This window comes from Bos javanicus, chromosome 3, assembly GCF_032452875.1.
Source record: "Bos javanicus breed banteng chromosome 3, ARS-OSU_banteng_1.0, whole genome shotgun sequence".
NCBI classification, from domain to species: Eukaryota; Metazoa; Chordata; class Mammalia; order Artiodactyla; family Bovidae; genus Bos; species Bos javanicus.
The window spans coordinates 1,762,479-1,775,800 of record NC_083870.1 but is presented as its reverse complement, the minus strand read 5'-3'; positions in this window follow the sequence as shown (position 1 = coordinate 1,775,800).

Genomic DNA, 13,322 nt, shown 5'->3' with positions numbered 1-13,322 from the left:
TTTAAATTCTCCAGCTTTAGATCCTTCACCTTCCTTTCACTTTAAGTTATATAATGACTTCGTTTTTTCTTGAATCACATTAAAGTCTATAGGTATGCCTTGTTGTTACTGTTCAGCCACTAAGTCGAGTCTGACTCTTTGAGACCCCACGGACTGCAGCATATGGCTTCCCCTGTCCTTCACTGTCTTCCAGAGCATGCCTGCCTTTCTTAGAGCAACTCTGTAACACATAAAATCTGTACTACCGATAGTAGATTTAAAGGTATTTTGCAAAGAGTGCGAGGTTTTCGAAGGCTTCCCAGGTGGCTGTAATGGTAAGGAATCCAACTGCCAATGCAGAAGATGTAAGAGACGTGGGTTCAATCCCTGGGTTAGGAAGATCCCCTGGAGAAGGGAATGGCAACCCACTCCAGTATTCTTGCCTGGAGAATCCCATGGACAGAGCCTGGTGGGCTACAGTCCATAGGTTGCAGAGTCGAACACAACTGAAGTGACTTAGCACGCATGCATGCAAGGTTTTTTAGACTGCTGGAGTAGCTGCAACAATGGTTTCATGAATTTTCTCTTTTTTTACAATGGTCCTTACGCTGGATTCATTATCTTGGAATGGTGGGCAGCTGCAGACCTCAATTTACTGTACATATCAAGCCATTCAACTTTTTTTTGTAATGTCATGTCTTGTAATGTCTGCTTCTTGGGAACACTTCCAGCATCATTAGTGATAGTTCGTATGGGTCCCATGGTGTTATTCAAGGTCTATGGTATTTCACTAAACACAAAGGAAAATACACAAGAATCATGAGATCTCCTTTTAGTGTAACATGCAATTGCCTGGAGAGAGAATCTGCTCACACAATTTTTGATTAGCTGATTAGCATCACACAGCACAGTGGACACTCATGACACTTGAGCTTATCACAATAGCAACAGGAGGTTGTTTTGGATTATGTACATTAGTACAGTATGTACCACAGTTAATTTTATGCAGTTATGGTTTAATACTATATCTTTACACTTGTTTACATTTCCCTTTACTAAGTATGGCACCATGTATGGTCTGTTTGTGAGCATAAGCTTTGATAAATTTTATTTTTTATAATATATTTGTGTATATTTTATGATAGTAAGTGGTAAAATAGATTAGTACATACATATACTTTATATATTCATGATATAGTTATCATTATCTTAAACCTTTTGATATTTCTAGGCTACACAGTTTGCAAGGTTTTCAAATTGTTGCGGATCTCAAAAAAATTTTTCCCATATACTTATTGAAAAAAAAAATCTACGTATAAGGTGTTAGTCACTCAGTTGTGTCCGATTGTTTGTGACTTCATGGACTATAGCCCACAAAGCTCCTCTGTCCATGGCATTCTCCAGGCAAGAATACTGGAGTGGGTTGCCATTTCCTCCTCCAGGGGGCCTTCCTGACTGAGGGATCAAACCTGACTCTCCCACATTGCAGGCAGACTCTACCGACTGAGCCACCAGGCCCCCTTTCATATAAGTAGACCTATGCAATTCACATGTGTACCCCAATGTTCATCGCAGCACTGCTTATAATAGCCAGGACATGGAAGCAACCTAGATGCCCATCAGCAGATGAATGGATAAGAAAGCTATGGTACATATACACAATGGAGTATTACTCAGCCATTAAAAAGAATACATTTGAATCAGTTCCAATGAGATGGATAAAACTGGAACCTATTATACAGAGTGAAGTAAGCCAGAAAGAAAAACACCAATACAGTATACTAACACATATATATGGAATTTAGAAAGATGGTAACAATAACCCTGTGTACGAGACAGCAAAAGAGACACCGATGTATAGATCAGTCTTATGGACTCTGTGGGAGAGGGAGAGGGTGGGGAGATTTGGGAGAATAGCATTGAAACATGTATAATATCATGTATGAAACGAGTCGCCAGTCCAGGTTTGATGCACGATACTGGATGCTTGGGGCTGGTGCACTGGGACGACCCAGAGGGAGGGTTGGGGGGGGGAGGAGGGAGGAGGGTTCAGGATGGGGAACGCGGGTATACCTGTGGGGGATTCATTTCGATATTTGGCAAAACTAATACAATATTGTAAAGTTTAAAAATAAAATAAAATTAAAAAAAAAAAAAGAAAATTAGAGATACTAAGGAAACATTTCATGCAAAGATGGGCTCGATAAAGGACAGAAATGGTATGGACCTAACAGAAGCAGAAGATATTAAGAAGAGGTGGCAAGAATACACAGAAGAACCATACAAAAAAGAGCTTCATGACCCAGATAATCACAATGGTGTGATCACTCACCTAGAGCCAGACATCCTGGAATATGAAGTCAAGTGGACCTTAGAAAGCATCACTACGAACAAAGCTAGTGGAGGTGATGGAATTCCAGTGGAGCTATTTCAAATCCTGAAAGATGATGCTGTGAAAGTGCTGCACTCAATATGCCAGCAAATTTGGAAAACTCAGCAGTGGCCACAGGACTGGGAAAAGTCAGTTTTCATTCCAATCCCAAAGAAAGGCAATGCCAAAGAATGCTCAAACTACCACACAATTGCACTCATCTCACATGCTAGTAAAGTAATGCTCAAAATTCTCCAAGCCAGGCTTCAGCAATACATGAACCGTGAACTTCCAGATGTTCAAGCTGGTTTTAGAAAAGGCAGAGGAACCAGAGATCAAATTGCCAACATCCTATGGATCATAAAAAAAGCAAGAGAGTTCCAGAAAAACATCTATTTCTGCTTTATTGACTATGCCAAAGCCTTTGACTGTGTGGATCACGATAAACTGTGGAAAATTCTGAAAGAGATGAGAATACCAGACCACCTGACCTGCCTCTTGAGAATCCTATATGCAGGTCAGGAAGCAAGAGTTAGAACTGGACATGGAACAACAGACTGGTTCCAAATAGGAAAAGGAGTACGTCAAGGCTGTATATTGTCACCCTGCTTATTTAACTTATATACAGAATATATCATGAGAAACGCTGGGCTGGATGAAACACAAGCTGAAATCAAGATTGCCGGGAGAAATATCGATAACCTCAGATATGCAGATGACACCACCCTTATGGCAGAAAGTGAAAAGGAACTAAAAAACTTCTTGATGAAAGTGAAAGTGGAGAGTGAAAAAGTTGGCTTAAAGCTCAACATTCAGAGAACTAAGATCATGGCATCTAGTCCCATCACTTCATGGGAAATAGGTGGGGAAACAGTGGAAACAGTATCAGACTCTATTTTTGGGTGCTCCATAATCACTGCAGATGGTGATTGCAGCCATGAAATTAAAAGATGCTTACTCCTTGGAAGGAAAGTTATGACCAACCTAGATAGCATATTAAAAAGCAGAGACATTACTTTGTCAACAAAGGTCTGTGTAGTCCAGGCTACGGTTTTTCCAGTGGTCATGTATGGATGTGAGAATTGGACTGTGAAGAAAGCTGAGCACCAAAGAATTGATGCTTCTGAACTGTGGTGTTGGAGAAGACTCTTGAGAGTCCCTTGGACTGCAAGGAGATGCAACCAGTCCATCCTAAAGGAGATCAGTCCTGGGTGTTCATTGGAAGGGCTGATGCTGAAGCTAGAGTTGACTCATTGGAAAAGACCCTGATGCTGGGAGGGATTGGGGGCAGGAGGAGAAGGGGACGACAGAGGATGAGATGACTGGTTGGCATCACCGACTCGATGGACATGAGTTTGAGTAGACTCCGGGAGCTGGTGTTGGACAGGGAGGCCTGTTGTGCTGCGATTCATGGGGTTGCAAAGAGGCGGATACGACTGAGCAACTGAACTGAACTGAACTGACTGATGCGATTCAAACCCTGTTGTTCAAGGGTCAACTGTACTAACAGGAAAATTCAAGTACAAAAATAAGCACGTAGCCTAAAACCAACAGGTGATAAAAATCAAATTTTTAAAAGAGAGACATCCCCCAATTCTATGGTCAAATGAACTGCTTGGATCATTTTTTACTTCTGATGAAATTCTACAGAATTGAATGCCCCTGGGTACTCACAGCATTGACTTAACACCACTTGTATTTTCACTATGATTGTTAATGTTTAAAAGTGATCAGTTTAGAAAGCTTTATTGGTCTGCTTCTAATCCTAACTTTCTTTTAAATCCCATTATTTTTAGCTTGTGATTTTGCATACAGCAAGGTTTTTTAGAAATGCACATACATTATATCTGAAATCTCTATGTTACAGTAGGTAACTGCCAAACTTAAAACTCCCTAACTCTGTCTCCACTCCCACATATTTCCCATTCAGTCATCCAGTTCATACACATGGGGTCAGGAGGAAATATGATCAATGGGAAGGTCTTCAGAATCAGACAGAATTGAGTCTAATTCTTATTTTGATACTGACTTGCTATGTTAACTCAATTGACATTATCTCCCTGAGCCTCAATTTCCTCATCCACAAAGCAGAGATAGTAGATAAGACTTTCTGGAAATTGTCCGCAGAAGATATTGTCTCAGTAAGCAAACTCAATAGCCAATAGCCAATATCCAAGTGTCCCTGAAGAGGCCTTTCCTGGGGAACTACACTTTCCAATGGGGACCAGGCATGATCTCTGCTGATGCCCAGGGCCCTAAACCAGAACATCTAGGGAGAGGGTCAAAGCCAGTGAAGGTTTCAGAACTCCCGCAGATGGCACAACCCCTGTTTGCACACATTGTTATAGAGGATGAGCGTTCCTTGAAGACAACTAACTTCCTTTGCTTTGATTCCACACCAGCAGCTGAGGTCATGGTGCCCACAGGGTGAGAATGCCTAGGTCAGGTGGACAAAAGTCCATTCTACCTGACAGCTGTAAATATCAAATTGACATTCTGTGTTTATTTCAAATGCTAAAATTCACTGTACCTTGGCTTCCTCATCTGTAAATGGGAATAATAATAAGATTTATCTCAGAGAGTTGTGGTGAGAAATATTAGATGCTATATGGAAAGTGATTATAACAGTAGCTGGCTCAGAGCACGTGCTGTCTAAGTGTTTCCTATTTGTACTGTACATCAGGCTCTATCATGTTGGGTAATGTGACTCTGCCTTTGAAAACCAATGCCCTCTCAGTGTGCCCAAAAGCAACTTAAGAACAAGGCCCTGAACTGTGGCTAATTTATTAAGAAGGTACATATTCCCTGGCCCTGGGCAGCCAGTCTTTCTTTGGGTAATGATATGCATGCCTGACCTTAACATATGCCTTTCTGTTTTCTCATTGTTAGTTTATAGGAATGCAAGGGATTTCTGGGTGTTAATTTTATATCCTGCAACTTTACTATATTCATTGATTAGCTCTAGTAATTTTCTGGTGGAGTCTTTAGAGTTTTCTATGTAGAGGATCATGTCATCTGCAAACAGTGAGAGTTTTACTTCTTCTTTTCCAATCTGGATTCCTTTTATTTCTTTTTCTGCTCTGATTGCTGTGGCCAAAACTTCCAAAACTATGTTGAATAGTAGTGGTGAGAGTGAGCACCCTTGGCTTGTTCCTGATGTTAGGGGAAATGCTTTCAATTTTTCACCATTGAGGATAATGTTTGCTGTGGGTTTGTCATATATAGCTTTTATTATGTTGAGGTATGTTCCTTCTATGCCTGCTTTCTGTAGGGTTTTTATCATAAGTGGATGTTGAATTTTGTCAAAGGCTTTCTCTGAATCTATTGAGATAATCATATGGTTTTTATCTTTCAATTTGTTAATGTGGTGTATTATATTGATTGATTTGAGGATATTAAAGAATCCTTGCATCCCTGGGATAAAACCCACTTGGTCATGATGTATGGTCTTTTAAATATGTTGTTGGGTTCGGTTTGCTAGGATTTTGTTAAGGATTTTTGTATCTATGTTCATCAGTGATATTGGCCTGTAATTTTCTTTTTCTGTGGTATCTTTGTCTGGTTTTGGTATTAGGGTGATGGTGGCCTCATAGAATGAATTTGGAAGTTTACCTTCCTCTGCAATTTTCTGGAAGAGTTTGAGTAGGATAGGTGTTAGCTCTTCTCTCAATTTTTCATAGAATTCAGCTGTGAAGCCATCTGGTCCTGAGTTTTTGTTTGTTGGAAGAGTTCTGATTACAGTTTCAATTTCTGTGCTTGTGATGGGTCTGTTAAGATTTTCTATTTCTTCCTGGTTCAGTTTTGGAAAGCTATACTTTTCTAAGAATTTGTCCATTTCTTCCACGTTGTCCATTTTATTTGCATATAGTTGTTGATAGTAGTCTCTTACGATCCTTTGTATTTCTGTGTTGTCTGTTGTGATCTCTCTGTTTTCATTTCTAATTTTGTTGATTTGATTCTTTTCCCTTTGTTTCTTGATGAGTCTGGCTGATGGTGTGTCAATTTTATTTATCTTCTCAAAGAACCAGCTTTTGGCTTTGTTGATTTTTGCTATGGTCTCCTTTGTTTCTTTTGCATTTATTTATGCCCTAATTTTTGTTATTTCTTTCCTTCTACTAACCCCAGGGCTCTTCATTTCTTCCTTTGCTAGTTGCATTAGGTGTAGAGTTAGGTTATTTATTTTACTTTTTTCTTGTTTCTTGAGGTAAGCTTGTATTGCTATGAAACTTTCCTCTTGGTACTGCTTTTACTGAGTCCCATAGGTTTTGGGTTGTTATGTTTTCATTCATTTCTATGTATATTTTTATTTCTTTTTTTATTTATTCTGTGATTTGTTGGTTATTCAGAAGCGTGTTGTTTAGCCTCCATATGTTGGAATTTTTAATAGTTTTTTTTTTCCTGTAGTTGACATCTAATCTTACTGCATTGTGGTCAGAAAAGATGCTTGGAATGATTTCAATTTTTTTGAATTTACCAAGGCTAGATTTATGGCCCAGGATGTGATCTATCCTGGAGAAGGTTCCGTGTGCACTTGAGAAAAAAGGTGAAATTCATTGTTTTGGGGTGAAATGTCCTATAGATATCAATTAGGTCTAACTGGTCCATTGTATCATTTAAAGTTTGTTTCCTTGCTAATTTTCTGTTTAGTTGCTCTATCCATAGGTGTGAGTTGGGTATTAAAGTCTCCCACTATTATTGTGTTACTGTTAATTTCCCCTTTCATACTTGTTAGCATTTGCCTTACATACTGCAATGCTCATAAAAGGAGTTCGTCAAGGCTGTATATTGTCACCCTGTTTATTTAACTTATATGCAGAGTACATCATGAGAAACGCTGGACTGGAAGAAACACAAACTGAAATCAAGATTGCCGGGAGAAATATCAATAACCTCAGATGTGCAGATGACACCACCCTTATGGCAGAAAGTGAAGAGGAACTCAAAAGCCTCTTGATGAAAGTGAAAGAGGAGAGTGAAAAAGTTGGCTTAAAGCTCAACATTCAGAAAACTAAGATCATGGCATCCGGTCCCACCACTTCATGGGAAATAGATGGGGAAACAGTGGAAACACTGTCAGACTTTATTTTTCTGGGCTCCAAAATCACTGCAGATGGTGACTGCAGCCATGAAATTAAAAGATGCTTACTCCTTGGAAGGAAAGTTATGACCAACCTAGATAGCATATTCAAAAGCAGAGACATTACTTTGCCAACAAAGGTTCATCTAGTCAAGGCTATGGTTTTTCCTGTGGTCATATATGGATGTGAGAGTTGGACTGTGAAGAAGGCTGAGCGCCGAAGAATTGATGCTTTTGAACTGTGGTGTTGGAGAAGACTCTTGAGAGTCCCTTGGACTGCAAGGAGATCCAACCAGTCCATTCTGAAGGAGATCAGCCCTGGGATTTTTTTGGAAGGAATGATGCTAAAGCTTAAACTCCAGTACTTTGGCCACCTCATGCGAAGAGTTGACTCATTGGAAAAGACTCTGATGCTGGGAGGGATTGGGGGCAGGAGGAGAAGGGGACAACAGAGAATGAGATGGCTGGATGGCATCACTGACTTGATGGACGTGAGTCTCAGTGAACTCCAGGAGTTGGTGATAGACAGGGAGGCCTGGTGTGCTGCGATTCATGGGGTCGCAAAGAGTCAGACACGACTGAGCGACTGATCTGATCTGATCTGATATTTATAATTGTTAAATCTTCTTTTTGGATTGATCCTTTGATCATTATGTAGTGTCCTTCTTTGTCTCTTTTCACAGCCTTTATTTCAAAACTAACTGATGGAGAAATATACCATGTTCATGGATTGGAAGAATCAATATAGTAAAAATGAGTATACTTCCCAAAGCAATCTATAGATTCAATGCAATCCCTATCAAGCTACAAATGGGATTTTTCACAGAGCTAGAACAAATAATTTCACAATTTTTATGGAAAAACAAAAAATCTCTAATAGCCAAAGCAATCTTGAGAAAGAAGAATGGACCTGGAGGAATCAACCTGCCTGACTTCAGGCTCTACTACAAAGCCACAGTCATCAAGACAGTACGGTACTGGCACAAAGACAGAAATATAGATCAATGGAACAAAATAGAAAGCCCAGAGATAAATCCACACACCTATGGACACCTTATCTTTGACAAAGGAGGCAAGAATATACAATGGAGAAAAGACAATCTCTTTAACAAGTGGTGCTGGGAAAACTGGTCAACCACTTGTAAAAGAATGAAACTAGAACACTTTCTAACACCATACACAAAAATAAACTCAAAATGGTTTAAAGATCTAAACGTAAGGCCAGAAACTATAAAACTCCTAGAGGAGAACATAGGCAAAACACTCTCCAACATAAATCATAGCAGGATCCTCTATGACCCACCTCCCAGAATATTAGAAATAAAGGCAAAAATAAACAAATGGGACCTAATTAAACTTAAAAGCTTCAGCACAACAAAGGAAAGTCTAAGCAAGGTGAAAAGACAGCCTTCAGAATGGGAGAAAATAACAGCAAATGAAGCAACTGACAAAGAATTAATCTCAAAAATATATAAGCAGCTCCTGCAGCTCAATTCCAGAAAAATAAATGACCTGATCCAAAAATAGGCCAAAGAACTAAACAGACATTTCTCCAATGAAGACATACAGATGGCTAACAAACACGTGAAAAGATGCTCAACATCACTCACTATCAGAGAAAGGCAAATCAAAACTACAACAAGGTACCATCTCACGTCAGTCAGAATGGCTGCTATCAAAAAGTCTACAAGCAATAAATGCTTGAGAGGGTGTGGAGAAAAGGGAATCCTCTTACACTGTTGGTGGGAATGCAAACTAGTACAGCCGCTATGGAGAACAGTGTGGAGATTCCTTAAAAAACTGGAAATACAACTGCCATACGACCCAGCAATCCCACTGCTGGACATACACACTGAGGAAACCAGAATTGAAAGAGACACGTGTACCCCAATGTTCATCGCAGCACTGTTTATAATAGCCAGGACATGGAAGCAACCCAGATGTCCATCAGCAGATGAATGGATAAGAAAGTTATGGTAGACAGCAAAAGAGACACAGATGTATAGAACAGTCTTTTGGACTCTGTGGGAGAGGGAGAGGGTAGGATGATTTGGGAGAATGGCATTGAAACATGTATATTATCATATGTGAAAAGGATCGCCAGTCCATGTTCGATGCATGAGACAAGGTGCTCGGGGCTGGTGCACTGGGATGACCCAGAGGGATGGGATGGGGAGGGAGGTGGGAGGGGGGTTCAGGATGGGAAACACATATACACCCGTGGCAGATCCATGTCAGTGTATGGCAAAACCACTACCATATTGTAATTAGCCTCCAATTAAAATAAATAAATTTATATAAAAAAAAAGTTGTGGTACATGTACACACTTGAATATTACTCAGGCTTTAAAAAGAATACATTTGAATCTGTTTTAATGAGGTGGACAAAACTGGAGCCTATTATACAGAGTGAAGTAAGAGAGAAAAACACCAATACAGTATATTAATGTATATATACAGAATTTAGAAAGATGGTAATGATGACCCTATATGCGAGACAGCATAAGAGACACAGATGTATAGAACAGTCTTTTGGACTCTGTGGGAGAAGGCGAGGGTGGGACGATCTGAGAGAATAGCACTGAAACATGTATATTATCATATGTGAAACAGATTGCCAGTCCAGGTTCCATGCTCAGGACTGGTACACTGGGATGACCCTGAGGGATGGGATGGGGAAGGAGGTGGGAGGGAGGGTCAGGATGGGGAACGTATGTACACCCATGGCTGATTCATGTCAATGTATGGCAAAAACCACTACAATCTTGTAATTAGCCTCCAATTAAAATAAGTAAATTTTAAAAATAAATAAATAAAAGCAGATAAAGAGAAAAAAAAATGCCTTAATATTTGAAAGTCCAAGTAAGGATTACTTGAAAAACTGTCTCAAGTGCCTAATGAGTGTCTAGCAAACAATCGTCCCTCACCCACAGGTCTCTTTTCTTTTTTTCTTCTTTCTTTTTCTTGGTCTCTTTTCTCAAACACAGTAAGGCTATGAACTGTCAGCTGGAAATCCCGAATTGGGAAGGAGGCTGGGGTAATGGTGATTGTAAGGGAACCAACAATAACCTGATTCTCATTGAGTTTATGGCTTGAAATAAATACAGCAGGAGAGTAGTCTCATCAATTCATAATGTAATTTAAGACCAAAGTAAAAGAGACCTGAAATGGAGGACAGAAGGCTCAGCACCACCCACTTTCTCACTTTTAAAACTCCTTTTTTTCCTTCAAGATGTAACCCACAGATCACCTCCTCTTTGAAGCTTTCCCAATCCCCTCTGGCTGAGTAACTCGGGCCCCTGTCCTGCATTCTCATGGCATCTTCGCCATCTCACATGACCACGCTCCTGCCTATCACCTCCATTAGATTGTAGCGCCTCCTGAGTAATGACGTCATCAGTTTAGTTCAGTCGCTCAGTCGTGTCTGACTCTTTGCAACCCCATGAATTGCAGCACACCAGGCCTCCTTGTCCATCACCAACTCCTGGAGTTCACCCAGACTCACGTCCATTGAGTCAGTGATGCCATCCAGCCATCTCATCCTCTGTCGTACCCTTCTCCTCCTGCCCCCAATCCCTCCCAGCATCAGAATCTTTTCCAATGAATCAACTCTTCGCATGAGGTGGCCAAAGTACTGGAGTTTCAGCTTTAGCATCATTCCTTCCAAAGAAATCCCAGGGCTGATCTCCTTCAGAATGGACTGGTTGGATCTCCTTGCAGTCCAAGGGACTCTCAAGAGTCTTCTCCAACACCACAGTTCAAAAGCATCAATTCTTTGACGCTCAGCTTTCTTCACAGTCCAAATCTCACATCCATACATGACCACTGGAAAAACCATAGCCTTGACTAGATGGACGTCATAGTGAGCTCTATATCCCCTGCAGCCAGTACTGTGTTTGGCACATTGTTGTTGCTGTTCAGTCATTCAGTCATGTCTGGCTCTTTGCAACCCCATGGACTGCAGCATGCCTGGTTTCCCTGTCCTTCACCATCTCCCAGAGCCTGCTCAAACTCATGTCCATTGAGTTGGTGATTCCATCCAACAGTCTCATCCTCTGTGGTTCCCTTCTCCTCCTGCCTTCCATCTTTTCCAACATTAGGGTCTTTTCTAAAGAGTCAGTTCTTTGCATCAGGTGGCCAAACTATTGGAGCTTTAGCTTCACAGCATTAGTCCTACCAATGAATATTCAGGACTGATTCCCTTTAGGATTGACTGGTTTGATCTCCTTGCAGTCCAAGGGACTCTCAAGAGTCTTCTTCAACATGACAATTCAAAAGCATCAATTCTTCAGTATTCAGCCTTCTTTATGGTCCAACTCACATCCATACATGACTACTGGAGAAACCATAGCTTTGACTAGACAAACCTTTGTTGGCAAAGTTATGTCTCTGCTTTTTAATATGCTGTCTAGGTTGGTCATAGCTTTTCTTCCAAGGAGCAAGCGTCTTTTAATTTCATGGCTGCCTGTGAATTTCATGTAATTTCACTGCAGTCACCATCTGAAGTGATTTTGGAGCCCCAAAAATAAAGTCTGTCACTTTTTCTGCTGTTTCCTCATCTATTTGACATGAAGTGATGGGACCAGATGCCATGATCTTAATTTTTTGAATGTTGAGTTTTAAGCCAGATTTTTCATTCTCCTTTTTCACCTTCATCAAGAGGCTTTTTAGTTCTTTGCTTTCTGCCATAAGGGTGATGTCATTTGCATATCTGAGGTTTGATATTTCTCCTGGCAATCTTGATTCCAGCTTGTGCTTCATCCAGCCTGGCATTTCACATGATGTACTCTGCATATAAGTTAAATAAGCAGGGTGACAATATACAGCCTTGAAGTACACCTTTCCCAATTTGGAACCAGTCTGTTGTGCCATGTCTGGTTCTAACTGTGGCTTCTTGACCTGCATACAGGTTTCTCAATGTGACACATTGTAGGAGCTCACAAAATATTTATTGCTGAAGGAATGTGGTGGGTTCTAATCTCCCTCGTTTTCTTACCCAAGCCTGGAGCTAAGGTGGGTGAACTTTCAGAGCCCTTCCAGGGGCAGAGGTCAGCCAGGTCAGGGCTAGGGGAGGTGGCCACCTCCTTTCCACCACTTTCAAGATCATGTGTGTAAAACCTTGCACCAGGAGGGCTGGGAGACACCCAAAGTAACTAGAAGACAAGGAAATGACCTTGAACAGGACATGGTGACAAAAAAAATTATTCATTCAACAAAAATATATTAAGTTTTGTGTCAATATATGCCAGGCCATGAGTAAGATCAGTTCTTATTCTCACAAATCTCACAGTCCTAGGCAGACACAGACCGTGGTAATGACAGTACCGTGGGACAGGTGCAAGACAGGGGTACATAGGTCAAGAGGACTTTGAATGTGTGGTGGGAGAGGGTGACAGAGCTGAGTGCTTGGGGAGGAGGAAGAGTCACCAGATCTCTGACAGTTGGAGTAGGGGTTGGGGATCTGCTTTCTTCCCTCTCTCAGGAGCGGTACTCTTGGGGTATATCTGGCCAGAACCTCTCCACCATCTTCCTTAGAGTGCATGCACCAACTCCCAGGTCCGTGTGTTCTTTCTGATGTTGCAGGCACCTGGAATATTCTTCTGTAATCAGTGGGGCTCTGTCCTGTCCCCAGCAACCGTTGCCTGACCCTACGATGGCTACAAGCAATGGGACCTGCAGGATCTGACCCAGTTGTCTCCTTGCTTGACTCCCTCACCTCACCTCACCTCACCTCTCCCAGAAAGCCCAAGAGAGGCCCACAGTAGGCTGACACACGACAACAAAAGACATAATCTTTACCTTGATGTGAATAAAGCCCACTTTAAAAAAGAAATAAGAATTTCCACCAACAATTTTATTATTACTGACAGCATTTTGAATGAACCAAAGAATTTA